Source organism: Misgurnus anguillicaudatus, chromosome 10 (assembly GCF_027580225.2).
Source record: "Misgurnus anguillicaudatus chromosome 10, ASM2758022v2, whole genome shotgun sequence".
Taxonomy (NCBI): Eukaryota; Metazoa; Chordata; class Actinopteri; order Cypriniformes; family Cobitidae; genus Misgurnus; species Misgurnus anguillicaudatus.
The window spans coordinates 30,066,063-30,079,892 of record NC_073346.2 but is presented as its reverse complement, the minus strand read 5'-3'; the positions used below and the strand labels follow the sequence as shown (position 1 = coordinate 30,079,892).

The following is a 13,830-nucleotide window of genomic DNA, read 5'->3' as shown; positions in this document are numbered from 1 at the left end:
AAATTTTACCATTAAGACCACTACACTGTAGTGTGTTTTGGGCTATATTCCATTAGAACCAATACATAGAACCAATACAAACCATTAGAGACCAACAAAGACCAATAAACTGTGTTTTGGGCCATATTACATTAGAATCAATAAAATTCCCAATAAAACCAATAACATTTCTGTGATGGTATCTATTGTTTTTTTTTAGCAGGGATGTCATTTTATGTAAATCTAACCCTAAACCGAAGCATTAGACGAATACGTTGACATTGCAAAGATACTTATAGTCAGTATACTGTAAAAATGTCATTGTTGCACTAAATCAACTTGAATTTACAAATCATACTTTTTTGACTAGTAGGAGATGCTATAAATAATAAATATTAGGTTGAATTAACTTAAGTTATTTCAACTTTATTTTTCATAATTTATAGCAGTTCCTCACTAGTCAATAAAGTTGAAATGAATTGTTATTTCAAGTTGACTAAAGCAAAAAATTATTTTTTACAGCTTACTTTAACCTAATCTAAGACCTGGGGCCTCATGTATAAAACTGTGCGTAGGATTCTTACTAAAAGTCTTCGTACGCACAAATACACCAAAAATTATGAATCACAGATCACCTGCAAGTGTGCGTACATGAATCATCCTAATATCCCACCTTGCAAGCCCATTCTCCTGTCAAGTTTGTTTTTTTATAAATCACAACCTTTGCGTGGGAACTGGCGTACACACGTTTCCAGCCCTGTTTTGTGCGTAGGCATGCTTTATACACGAGGCCCCTGGTGTGTCCACATAAGTGGACATCAAATTTTTTGTTGTTTGCACCATAATAATTAATTCTGTGTAACTGGAACCTGTTGTACACAAATGTGTACAATTACACTGCTTCATGTTCAAAGAAAAATATTTGTTTATTATATTTATTGGTTCTTCCTAACCCCAAGAAGCTGCAAGAAATCTAAAATGCAAGCCAAACCAAAACTCGGGTCTTAGGAGGTTAAGTCAGTACTTACCAGGCAGGGGAGACATCATGATCAAGAAGGTGGGTCATTCAGGGCAAGGTTTACCCATTGCACTACTGCTGTGCTGACCCCTATGAATACCTTAATGTGGGTGTTTTGATTCCAAAATGTCTGGTAGTGGGTGACTGTTTGCTCTCTCCCCTCGCCCTTATGGTTGAGATTCAGGCTTGTAACTTGTATGAGTCTCATGGATGCATGTTGCAACTGAGGTGCCCTTGATATCTTTGCGCCTTTGTGCAACATAAGACGCATTGCCATATTATTCATCATCCATTTGATGCAGTTTCTATTGTCCCTTACAGTTTAAAGGTGGCTTGATACTGCAATTTATATGTATTTATTTCCATATTTAATCAATAATAATGGAATAGCTTTAAACCTACCGAACAATATAAGTCATCCAGGAGCTGTCGTAACTCAGGGTAAAGACACTTTTAGTGGGCCACTTCATCACAGAGCCTTGGGCAAAATACAGTAATTCAATCCGATATAACTGTCATTGGGAGGAATTACTATCTATGTTTTTGAAATGTGACGTAGTTACATATTTAACATTAGCTTTAATTAATTTGCATCTATAACTATATATAAAGGAGAAAAGAATAGGAAACCTTTACTTGTGTTCCCGCAGGCCTTTTTTTCTCCGTCAGTCTCATATCGATGGGTTTCACCAGCTGTGATGTTGCAGCCAAGGGCAAAACTTAAATAAGAAGTGTTATTTGAGCATCATAACAACATTTGTGCCTGACAACTGAATGTGCAACGGAAAATACATCAGTCATATAGATCAATAGCTATTTTTATTAGATGTTTCCTATCAGACTTGTTTCTGCAGCTCAGCATTGTAAGGTTTTAGCAGTGCAAATGTTATAGGTTCGATCCCAGGTTCTCCATTTATGGGGAGACCTTCTTATACCCAAGCATGTAGTGGTTTATGGGAAATGCATGGCATTAGAAAGGGCATTCTAATAATTTTCCTATAGCCTTATTTCGCATTAAAAAAAGTTCACACTTCGCCTTGTGTATGATAGAAGCCGAACAATTTGCATGCTTTACGCACAAAAAAGCGCGGTCTGGCGGCATGACGACATGCTATGCGCTTTGCGTAATGTTGCTCTCTCTACTTCTGTCAGATTCGTATCGTTTGCATAAGGAGCAGATTTAACATCAGAAGCCTCCCACTCCCCGCCCTCGTGCTGGAGAACCCAGAGTCAGCGCGCGCACTGAGCAGGTGGCCGCCCACGAGCCAAACGCTGGAGGAGCCGCGGGAAGCCGAAACGCGTTTTCCAGACGCGCCTTCGATAGTTTGCCGCCAAAAATGTATATACACAATTTGCCTTCAAATATGAATGTGACATTGTGTTTTGTGTGTGTGTGCACGTATATAGGTGTATAAAATAAGTCAGAATTGAGTAAAAAAATCATACGAATATGCTGTTTAATCTCTCTCTCTCCCTCTCTCTCTCTCTCTCTCTCTCTCTCTCTCTCTCTCTCTCTCTCTCTCTTTCTCTCTCTCTCTTCATTTTCACTTTCGCGTCGTTGTGTCTCCTTCATTCTGGTGTGATCCACGCAATGTTGTTGGTCCACAAGGGGGGGCTGCTGGATATATGCTTTAGTGTCCAACTCACTGCCTTCAAACACTGAATCCAGTTTACGTGGACAGAGCGGGCGAGGACAGCCCCAGAACCCAAGGAAGATTCCCAGTGCCCGAGCCTGAGCTACACACCTCCCTTGTGCTTTCACATCACTTGAGGACTTTCAAAGGAAAACGAGCTAGGAGGACCATTACCAGTTATTGGCTTTAAAGGTCTGGATTAAATAATAAACATTTTGGAAACAGCGCAACATTGTCAGAAGTGACAGAACAGAAATACATTAAGAGGATCAGCTGTGAATGCACGGATGCTTGTTGCTTTTTCGGTCTTAGGAGAAATCTCTCTTCCACAGGAGAAACACAGAGCTCCTTTGTGTCTTCGTTTTAGCAGATATTGCCTGTTGAAAGCGTGAATGCACGCAACTTATTCTGAACAAGTTGGAGGAATAGTCGTGGGCATTTTGCGTCTTTACGCGCACGGAGAAACAGATGGGACCTGATAACTTTTTGGAGGTAAACCACCGTTATGATTACTGATATGTGATTATACCTCCTTAAATTACATGTGTATTTTAAACCCTATTTGTCAAGCTGATTCAGTTTAATGCGTTCGCGTAGGCACAGCACAAAATGTAACAAAATAATAATGCAGACAGAAGTGCTGTAGCCTATACACAAGCCTATAATAATGCTCTTCATTGTTCTTTATAATCGTGTAATATCTTTAGCCATTCCTCAACATCTCATTAAAGCGAGAGTTTTTATATTTATTTATTTTCTTAGATAAAACGATTATCATGATGCTTTAATTTTAAAGGATGTGTGAAGAGTGCTGTTTGTTCTCAGAGGCTTTCGCTGTCCAAGGTACCGGATTGCGGAGTTGACACCCGGTGGACAAATCAGTTTTTGGCACAATAACGCAGTCTAATAAATAGATTTTCCATCATTTTAATATTAACGGAAGGCATGTCCTGTTTGTTTTATTGGGTTTCAATTGTGCGCAATAGTTGCTGGTCTTATGTCTCCTGTGAAATGGGAATACACCTTAGCGTCTCGTGACTCTTTTCTTTCTCCATGCGCAGCATACACGCATAAAACAATAGTCGGTATCTATGATTAAACCTGTAGCAAAGTTTTCCTGTTGGCATCACATAATGCGTTTGTTTTCCCACAACTTTGCCGTAATCTCCAAAACGAAACTTGCTCGCTCTTGTTGATTTTTATTTTTGGTCGCAATCTTAAATTGTGGTCCCTAAAATGAATTCGGGTGAACTGGAGCAATTTTGACATTGAGATGGTCCCAATTCACAACATAAATATGAAACAAAACTCATGCTGATCGATTAGATCGTATTTCGATGCGCATTTTGCTTTTGAAACATTTCTGCGATGTGCCTGTAGTTAAATTGATATAGCATTGTGTTAGCAACGCAAAGGTCACGGGTTCGATCCCCAGGGATTCACATATTGGTAAGAAGAAAATGTGAACCTTGAATATAATGTCGCTTTGGCGTCTGGTGAATGCGTAAATGCCTAATTCCTTTCATGACGAATATTTCAACCTGTACTTTAATTGTTACTTATTGTGTCAAAGCCTATATATATATATATTAGGATTAGGTGTTTTCCAGTCCAGTGCTAAAAATTTACGTTTCACCAGAAAATAGAGTTGGAGACCATTTTTGTCCGGTTCAGTGATGATGTCTCTCTTTAACAATTGAAATAAAAGCACCCCCCCACACACACATACTCTCTCTCTTTGGCTCAGATTTGATTATTCTGTTTATTTTGCTTACAAAGTCGCTATTATACACTGAAACCACTCATCTTCTGCTGAAATATGTGTTCTGGTGGTGTTTGGCAAAGAGTTACTGTTGGTCAGTTCCGTGTTTGTACAGTAGGGGGAAATCTGCCAGCGCTCAATTCCCTCAGTGGGAATAAGGGGATTAACGGGGATCACGGGAGATGCCTCACTGCGCACTCACGCGAGCCTCTGCAGCACAGACGAGCGCGCAATCCGTGCCCGTGACGCTTCATCAAGCCAACAGGTTATCATTGTTTTAGACACGCTCTCTTTTCACTCCATTAGATGTGTTTAAAATAAGAGCATATAATACTCACTCAGTATCTCATAAGCATTTTTTGGATATCTGCCTTACAGCTAAAAATAAGTCGCAGATCTGAATTAGTTTGTAGCAATAGCGCATTTTTTTGGGTTTGTGCTAAATCTAAATGGTGCTTTCCTGTGCTGTCCGACTGGCATTTTCTGAATGCCATGTACTAAGTCTCGTCTTGAGGCATAGAGGCAAACATAAAGCGCAACACTTGCCCTGCGGCCCTGGATATTTGGGAGGCTGTGTTTTCTTTATCTTGGGAAAGGGGGACGGTTCATTGAGATTAAAAATAGATCACGTCGGAGCAGGCTGACAGCATAGTTTTGAATCACAAGCCAGGGTGAAATCGGGCAGGCTGGCACTGTTGGCTTCTTGGAGGGCAGCCATGCATGGCTTTTACCCTAGATGTCCCTCTTTTGTCTTCCTGCTTTACATCCTTATTCTGTCATTTATTTCCTCACCTATATGGACGTGCGAATCAGGCGTTGACAGATATTTTCCACGAGCCCCTGGGAACTTAAGTCTGCACAGAGGGGCAATGTATGTATGTGCGCACATCCCTTGTCATGTTTCCTAGCCTGTTTGTGACAGGTTCCTCCTCCAAACCCATATCTGCACAGAGCCGTCACGCTCGCTCGCTCTTTGTTTACGACACGCCACATCCTCTCAAAATAGCACTTATTGCTTTTACTGTCGAGAAACTTGGAAGGAAATTTAATCGGCGGTTTCGTGGCAGTCAAACCGTGATGATGAATGCGGTCATCTCTGTCTGGTTCTTTATTTTTTGGTTTGAGGCAGACATTTAATGGCCATAAAATGATAAAGGAAAATATATGGGAAAGGAACGTGTGAGCATCACTGACTTGACATGATCTCTGATTTTCTATAACGTAGATATCTTAAAGTATGATGGCTATCGTTGTGATTTTTTCTTAGAGTTGGTATAAAAATGGAGGCAGGTGTGAGGAATGGGATTGCTACGTTTGCAAGGTGCTAACCGTTTAGTGGTGTGATTGTGCAGAGAGAGCTTGTGACCCTTGGCCATCCTCAACATTCACGGTGATCAGGGCTGGAACAAGCTGAATTTGGCTATTCTGTATCTAATTATGGTCTAAATCACAGCCTGTGCTTCTGCCTCATGAATCTTAGACAGAGAGACAGTCTTGAAATGAAGTGAAAAGCAGGATACAGAGCATTAAGTTTCTTTGTCCTTTCTCGGTTCCTGAATCCTTCCCTGACAAATGGTGCATTAATGGCTGGCGTTTTAAACATCGCACAGATGGCTTTGTGTCTGTGAGTGTGTTTGTGTTGCATGATGCAACTTTAGTCGTTTTAAAGTAAATGTGTGTATGTTTGCATAATTTCGGTGAATCCATGTGACAGTCCTTGTAAAACATTCACGAAAGCGAATTAGAGTGCATTTAATCTATACATTTTTTATCTATACTTGTTTCCTGGGATCAAACCTACCCAATGAGCAATGGGACGTTTTTTCACGTCCAATATTGGTCTCCTGAAGGTGCAGACTTTGACACCAGACGACGTCTTTTTTGTATATTGAACGTCCAGTATTGACGTTAATTGGACCTCTGTATAGGAGCTAATTGTAGTCCAAATGTGGTGGTTTTGGACGTCTTCTCTACATCAAATTTAACCTCCCTCTGCACAAAGTGACGTTGAAACAACGTCTTTTGCACATCTAATTTTGATCCCCTGCAGGTCTTATTTTTCCTAACGTATACTGTGCTATGCTGTTTTAACCCATGGGTTGGGTAACATGCAGTAGCGGCTCGTGACTGCTCTTCTGAGGGGCGCAAATTCAAAATATGGTTCGGAGTGCCATGTGTGTTGCTTGTGTTTTCAAAATATGTTTTTGTTGCGTCATGTGAACCATGTGCATCACGTGTTTTGTCAAAATAAGTGCCTGCTGCACACGCGTCAAAAGCGTTTATGGTAAGAGACACTCACGTTCACAAAATACACACAAGATACTCCCTTAACAGTAAACTCGGATTATGCATGAGATTATGCAAGTATCTGGCAAACGCGAGCATCTATTTTATCAAAAAACCCTTTAGTCGCGTCTGCAGCAGGCACTTATTTGGACAAAACACGTGATGCACATAAGTTCACTCAATACGCCAAACACATACATGTTGGGATAAACTTCGCATTGAGCGCCCTCGAATAAAGAAGTCACCGGCCGCCACTGGTAAAATGGTCCCAAGCTTTCACTGAGGCAGTACCCTTTAAAAAGGTCATATAAGTACCATTTAGGTACATATCTTATAATACATCAGTGCTCTTTGTTATACCTCAAAATGCACACAGGTAATGTTTTAGTAAGACATGTTTATAAAACTACATATATTTCCTAATTAAACTAAGGCCTAGTCCTGGTTTAAGCTAATCCCTGTCCCGGAAACAACCCCATAATGTGCAGAGGTGTACTTTTTGAAAGGGTTCTGCCCCAATAACAATTTTTTTTTTCGGACAATTTAACCCAATGGTTGGGTTTGCCCATATTTTACCTAAACATTGGGTGAAACCAGACATTTTTGTCAGGATACCAAATCTTCAGGATCATCAAATGAGATGAGCTTTTCTATGCAACACAATAATTTTATAGCTCTATTTTCTGCATGTGTCAATTTTTCTAGGAGAAACATTTAATACTTGAAACTAATATAATAATAATAAAACATAATTGAGAAAACTATCAAACCTCCTGAGCTATGAAACAGCAACTTCTAAGCAATAAAATTTTCCTTTTAGGTTGATTCAAAAACTAAGACGCTTATTGACTCCTGCAGTCCATCCAAACAGATGTGAAGAACGTAGGAACTTTATAAAGCAGAATGCAGAGTCAGAGAGGCTGAATGTTTTTGCTCTTACTGTAGATGCAGTGATCTCACAGATTCGCTCTTAAAATAAACCTGTGATTGCTAAAGGGAGGGGAACACCTTGTTTGAGAACGCTGCTTTCACACTTAAACACATGTGCAATTACGCAGTTAAACTCCAGGAGTGGAAAGATAGCAGATTGCACGATTGTGTGAGGACTTCACCAAAGCTGCATAGCACCTTAATTTGCTAAAAATAGAAGGGAGACTACGAGTAGTACACGATGACGAAAAACCTGTCCTACAGTATTCATATGGATAAATGTCAAGCCTGTGTGTGTGTGTGTGTGTGTGTGTGTGTGTGTGTGTGTGTGTGTGTGTGTGTGTGTACCTGGTAATTATCACGTTGTGGGGACAATTTACAAGATAGGAATACCAGTAAATTTGTAACCATTTTTTTAGGTCCTCATGAGGAAACAAGCTTATAAATCGAACAGAATGTTGTGTTTTGAAAATCTAAGGTACAATAAAGTTTTCTGTGATGGTTGGGGTTAGGGTTTCGGTTAGGGGAAGGGAATAGAATATACAGTTTGTAAGGTATAAAATGCATTACGTCTATGGAATGTCCCCACAAAACAGAATGTGTGTGTAATATTTTCATTATTCCTATTTCATCCATATGGATGTCAGAAACAAACACCCCTACAAACTGTATGCTCTAAAAATGCTAGGTTATTTTCCAGCTTTGGGCAATAAGGGACAAACCCAGCCGTGGATAAAAATAAACAAAGAAAGAGGTGGTTTTCTGGACAGGGATTAGCTTAAGCCAGGACTAGGCCTTAGTTAAATTATGATATTTAAGTCATTTTAAAAGCATAATTTATAAATAAACATGACTGGTGTATTCCTTTAGACACAACACTTGCACTGATATATTTTAAGATATGTCAGAGCAAGTTGTTTTCGATCAAAACAGCACTAATATTTTAGTTAGTCTGGGACTAGGTTTAAGCCCAGAATGGGAAACTGCCCCAAAATGTTTTTATTTGGCCCAACAATGGGTTAAAACAACCCTGCATTTTGGGTTGAAGCAACCCAGCATACAAATGACAAATTTGTCAGTTTTTAACCCAACGATGCGTTGAAAATAACCCAGCATTTCGTAGAGTTTGTTTTTTGTCTCCTCCATTTTTTTAAAAACATTTTAGTCTATAACCTTGATAGTTTCCTACTATTTACTCGGTAAAAGCAGCATTGTCATAAGGGCCATTTTTTTGATATTGAGATATATATAATCTAAAATCTAAATAAATAAGCTTTCCATCCGATGTATTATTTGTTAGGATAGGACAATATTCGCTTAAAAAAATCTGGAATCTTGAAAATCTGGAATCTGAGGGTAAAAAAATCTAAATATTGAGAAAAGCGTCTCTAAAGTTGTGCAAATTAAGTCATATTAATAATGATAAAAAAGTTGGTATATATTTGCAGGTATTACAAAATATATTCATGCAATTTGATCTTTACTTAATATCCTAATGATTTTTGCCATAATAATTTGTAAATTTGACCCAATACAATGTTCTGTTGGCTATTGCTACTGTACAAATATACCCATGTGACTTATGACTGGTGTTGTGGTCCAGGGTCACAAATGCAAAATTGAATTTGAAGCACTGTGGTCGCTGAGGATGTGCAATGATACAGTGATCATGTGATTTTCCAATCAAATAAACTTTTATTCTTTCCCCTTCTTTGCTGCATAAATGCATAAATATATTTTATGTATATTGATACCTAAGCAGTCCAGGTCAGGATCCGGCTCATTAATGCATTATATGGGGATCTATAAAAGAGCAGTCATAATGGATTGAAGCCTATAAACAGATATGAGACTAAAACGATGAGTCAGTAGAAAGGCAGAGATATAGAAATAAAAAAGAAAGAGAGGAGAAGTTATGACCTCACAAAAAGTTACCCGAAAACAAAGTGACTTCGTATCTTTGGCACGCTTTTATTATAATTTTTTGTACTCTTATGTCTTTTGTTTTCTTAAGACAGCGTGTCATTCATGCTAAAACTGTTTACACAAAGGGAGTCCCTGTCTGCAACAACGCGTGCGGGGCTCAAAATCATTACATCCTAAAAATGCCTACGCAGCTTTGTACAAAAAAGACTTTCTTAAAAAATGTAGAAGCTTTGTGCCACATCAGTTTAAGGCCATTTTGTGTACAAACTTCAATCAAAGGGGCTTGTAATAGCGAATGAATGGATGTAGTCGCTCTTTTTCCGCCTGTCTATGTTCTCTTGTGAGAACAAAGCTGTCTTTGATGTGAAGTGCATGCATAATCCTCAGTATCTGACATCGCATCTCTGTCGCAAAGCCCCCTCAAGTCTCCAAAGGCCCTCGTCTCCAGAGCAATGTTATTGGTCCCCCACTGCGCTGATGTGTCATTCTTTGCGACTCCATTGCTGTGACTGTTTGATGTCTCAATACATGTTTGTGCCTTTAAATCACTATGTGTCAATGTTCGGCGTGTGCTGCGTTTTTGTTTTGTCGAGGCTCGTAATTCAGTTTTTAGCTCATTGCAGCATTTCAGCACACCAGGGCAGCCGTCATTTCCCTTGTCGCTCTAGCGCAGATGAACTCCAGAGCTGCTTACCTGTTTTATTTATATTTTTGGCTAACATATTATATCTGAGCGAAATACATCTGCAAGCAATTAGACATTTCGGTCCTTGTTTATCAGTGTTTTGTACTTTTTCCTCTTCAATAAACAAGCAGAGAGATAAGAAAAGCACAAAGAGAAACGGAAAACATCTGCTGCTGGAAGTGCAGACTGTCCAATCTGGCCGTGTCAGCCTCTCTGGAAGCTTTGGTGAAGTGGAGCGTTTATGTGTGGCACTGCAACCCCAGCCTTTCCATCCCATTAATTTCCAAACTTTGCACAAATGTGCTTTTCCTCAGGCGGACTGCAGCTGCATAACTGTTTACTGCACATATATTATGTGTTGTGTGTGTTCCAGGGGTCTTTAATACCTGAGGAAAGACGTACATTAGCAATACATTCATCTTGATGCCAACTGTTCGGCCGTCTTGGTGCCATCTTGGTGCCGTTAATTGTCTGGCATCTTTATGTACCGCAGATCATTTTAGGCAAATCACCCAAGCTGTAAATGTCATGTGACCATACTACTTCTGCCAAGATTTTGAAGTGTGCATTCGGTGGACACTTTGTTATCCTGTTGGAGAGGAGTCACCCAACTTCTTTTGGCCGGTGGTGACTTCTTTTTTCGACGGAGCACGATGCGAAGTTTATCACAATATGTATGTAGCCTGTCATGTGTGTGGTTCGTAATTTCAAAATATGTGTTCGTCGCGTCAAGTGGTCCTATGTGCATCACAAGTCTTGTCAAAATGAGTGCCTGCTGCAGACGCGTCTAAAGGGTTTATGATAAAAGAGACGCTCGCGTTTGCCAGATAATCGTGCGTAATCATAGTTTACTGTTAAGGGAGTGTCTTGAGTGTATTTTGTGAATGTGAGCGTCTCTTTTATCATTAACGGTTTTGACGCGTGTGCAGCGGGCACTTATTTTGACAAATCATGTGATGCACATGCATTCACATGATGCAACAAACATATTTTTTGAAAACACGAGCAACACACATGACACTCCAAATACATATTTTGAATTTGCGCCCCTCTGAAGAGCAGTCACGAGCCACAACTGGTGTGATTTCGGACAGGAAATGTTTATTGATTGATGACATCACTTCGATGACATCACTTTGATATATTTTCTAGACGGTTTCATCGGACGCACGTGCGGTGACTTGATACACGTCTGGATCCGAACTTTACTTCCGGTTTCGTTTTTTTAATGGTCTGACTAGTTGCTAAACTGATCTCTTGAACAAATGCCTCGTCGAAAATAACTAATGTTTTGGTTTCCTAGGTAATATATGTGTTGTTTTTTGTTTACCGGAAGTTACATGCGGACCACGACAGCCGTTGTTTATGTTGTTACTGCTAAAACCGTCTATATACAGTACCGTTCAAAAGTTTAGGGGTCACTTGACTAAAAAAAAACTTTTTTCATGATTTTGAAAACCTTTTGATCTATGGACATACGTCTGAATCTTCTTTTAACTACAAAAGACAAATTTGTCAAAAAAATGTTTTTGAAAAAGATGATGTGGATCAAATAATAAAAAAATGCTGACTTCAAAATAGATTAAACTCCTTCACTATAGTTTAAAAACATCTCAGGGTGAGACCTAACATAGTTTTGATATTAAATGCTGATAATTATTATTAATTCCCATAGATTAATTTGTGTTATTTCATTGTTTGATGCGTATATTATTCTAAAATGTAGAAAAATATATAAATAATAATTAAGTGACTCTTAACTTTTAAAAGATGGTGTACATGTGTCAGGATACACAGCTATGAATAGTCTTCAATAAGGAAAGCTAGAGAAGAAAAGAAGCAGCAGAATCTAATGTGGTCATGCTAGCCAGTCACACTTTGAGATCTTAAATCTAAAATAAATTGTTCTTCACTTTGCTCTGGCTTGCAAATGTCAATCTGTTCCCATTGCCCATAAATTTCCTCATAAGGAGACTACATATCTTTTAATGAGAGAGAGAAAGAGATTAGACGCATTGTAATCTCTTTCTGTCTCTCTCACTCTCGCTCTTTAGGTCGGGTCAGTTTGATGGATGGAGCCGGTCATCACTCAGGCACTGACACTGATAGCCTTTGTCAGGCCTCAGATAGTGACATGGTTCAATCGCTTCCCTCCTCCTGATGTTCATTGGCTCTTTTAATATTATCATTACTGTACTGAGGACAGATGGGGTAGAGTGGCCTATAGGAAAGAGGCACGGATTAGCGTTTCCTGTCCCCTCAGTGCTGTCAATGCGTGTAATCAACCATATCCCCCGGTGGATTCTGCGTGACTTGGCCTAACACGCACAGCTTTGCTTGAAAAAAGCAAGTCATACCAGCTAAAGGTGGTCAAGATGGATGGTCACTGGTCCAAAATGTTCTTCCAGCCCGGCCAGGCCACTGCCAGCTGGTAGTCCAGGTGGTCAACCACATAAACCAGTTTGGATCAGCAAATGACCAGCTTGGACCAGCTAGAAACCAGCTACGGTGTTCCAAAAGACATCTCATAAAGCTGGTTTTAGCTGGATTTTGTGTTAAGGAGGCCATTAGGATTCAAGTAAATCATTGTAAATGGGTTTGTTGGTTGATGAAAAAAAATGTATCAGTTATAATAAAATGTAAATAAATAATCTGAATTAAACACTTACTAACAACATATATTGCAGTGACGGCCGGTGACTCCGTTTTTCGAGGGCGCACGATGCGAAGTTCGTCACAACATGTATGTAGCCCGAACGTGTGTGGTTCGTAATTTCAAAATATGTGTTCTGCACGTCGAGCGATCCTATGTGCATCAAGTGTCTTGTCAAAATAAGTGCCTGCTGCAAGCACATCTAAAGGGTTTATGATAAAAAAGGTTGCGTTTGCCGGATACTCGCATAATCTCATGCGTCACGAGCAGTCACAAGCTGCCACTAGTTGAGGAGGCCATTAGGATTCAAGTAAATATTTGTAACTGGGTTCGTTAGTTGATGGAAAAAAAATAATCAGTTATAATAAATATAATAAATATCATAAAATGTAAATAAATGATTTAAAAATGAAAAATCTGAATTAAACACTTACTAACATACAGAGCTCCTAAGGGGACATGGAGCAAAAATTTAATAAAATTTAGTTTAGTTTCTACCATGTTTAGTTTTGCACGCTCAGGTGAAACTATCGCATGCGCACGTGAAACTTCTGCTTTCATGTGCGCACGCGATAGTTTAATGTGCGCGCGCGATAGTTTCACGTGCGTGCGCGAAAGTTTCACGTGAGCACATGAAAATAATTTTTTTTACTCCAATGTCACCTTATGGGCTTGGTACTAACAAAATATACTGTATATATTAATAAATTAAGAAAATTACCAGATGAAGGTCGAATAATAACAATAACTTTGTAAAATAGTTTTGATAAAAACTTTAAAACGGATGAAAGATATTAAATTATTGAAATATTTACTCAAAATTTTAGGGTGTATTTCAAGTAAATAATTTGGGTCAATAGGGTTCGTCCATCAAAATATTTTGAAAACCCCTGCTCTAAAAATAAAATACAAAATTGAATTTGCGTGCTATGCTAAGTTTTATTTGAATTAAAAACT

The 13,830-nt window shown here is 39.1% G+C and overlaps 1 protein-coding gene and 1 non-coding gene across 16 annotated transcripts in view; both read left to right on the top strand.

The window, feature by feature from the left end:
• Positions 1 to 13,830, top strand: part of adgrb1a (adhesion G protein-coupled receptor B1a) — a 148,843-nt gene that overhangs the window by 43,236 nt on the left and 91,777 nt on the right. For 11 of the 15 annotated variants that reach the window (XM_073872349.1, XM_073872348.1, XM_073872351.1 and 8 more), the window contains exon 1: positions 2,570 to 3,123. The exons of 1 other annotated variant lie outside the window; for it this stretch is intronic. The gene's annotated coding sequence lies outside the window, so the exon portion shown is untranslated. Of the gene's footprint in view, positions 1 to 2,205; positions 2,337 to 2,567; positions 3,124 to 13,830 lie in introns of those variants that run through there. 3 more of the 15 variants (XM_073872344.1, XM_073872346.1, XM_073872343.1) reach the window with 3 other exon arrangements.
• On the top strand, positions 1,000 to 1,158 carry LOC129449290 (U1 spliceosomal RNA). The gene has a single exon (XR_008646045.2). It is a non-coding gene; the product is annotated as a U1 spliceosomal RNA (small nuclear RNA).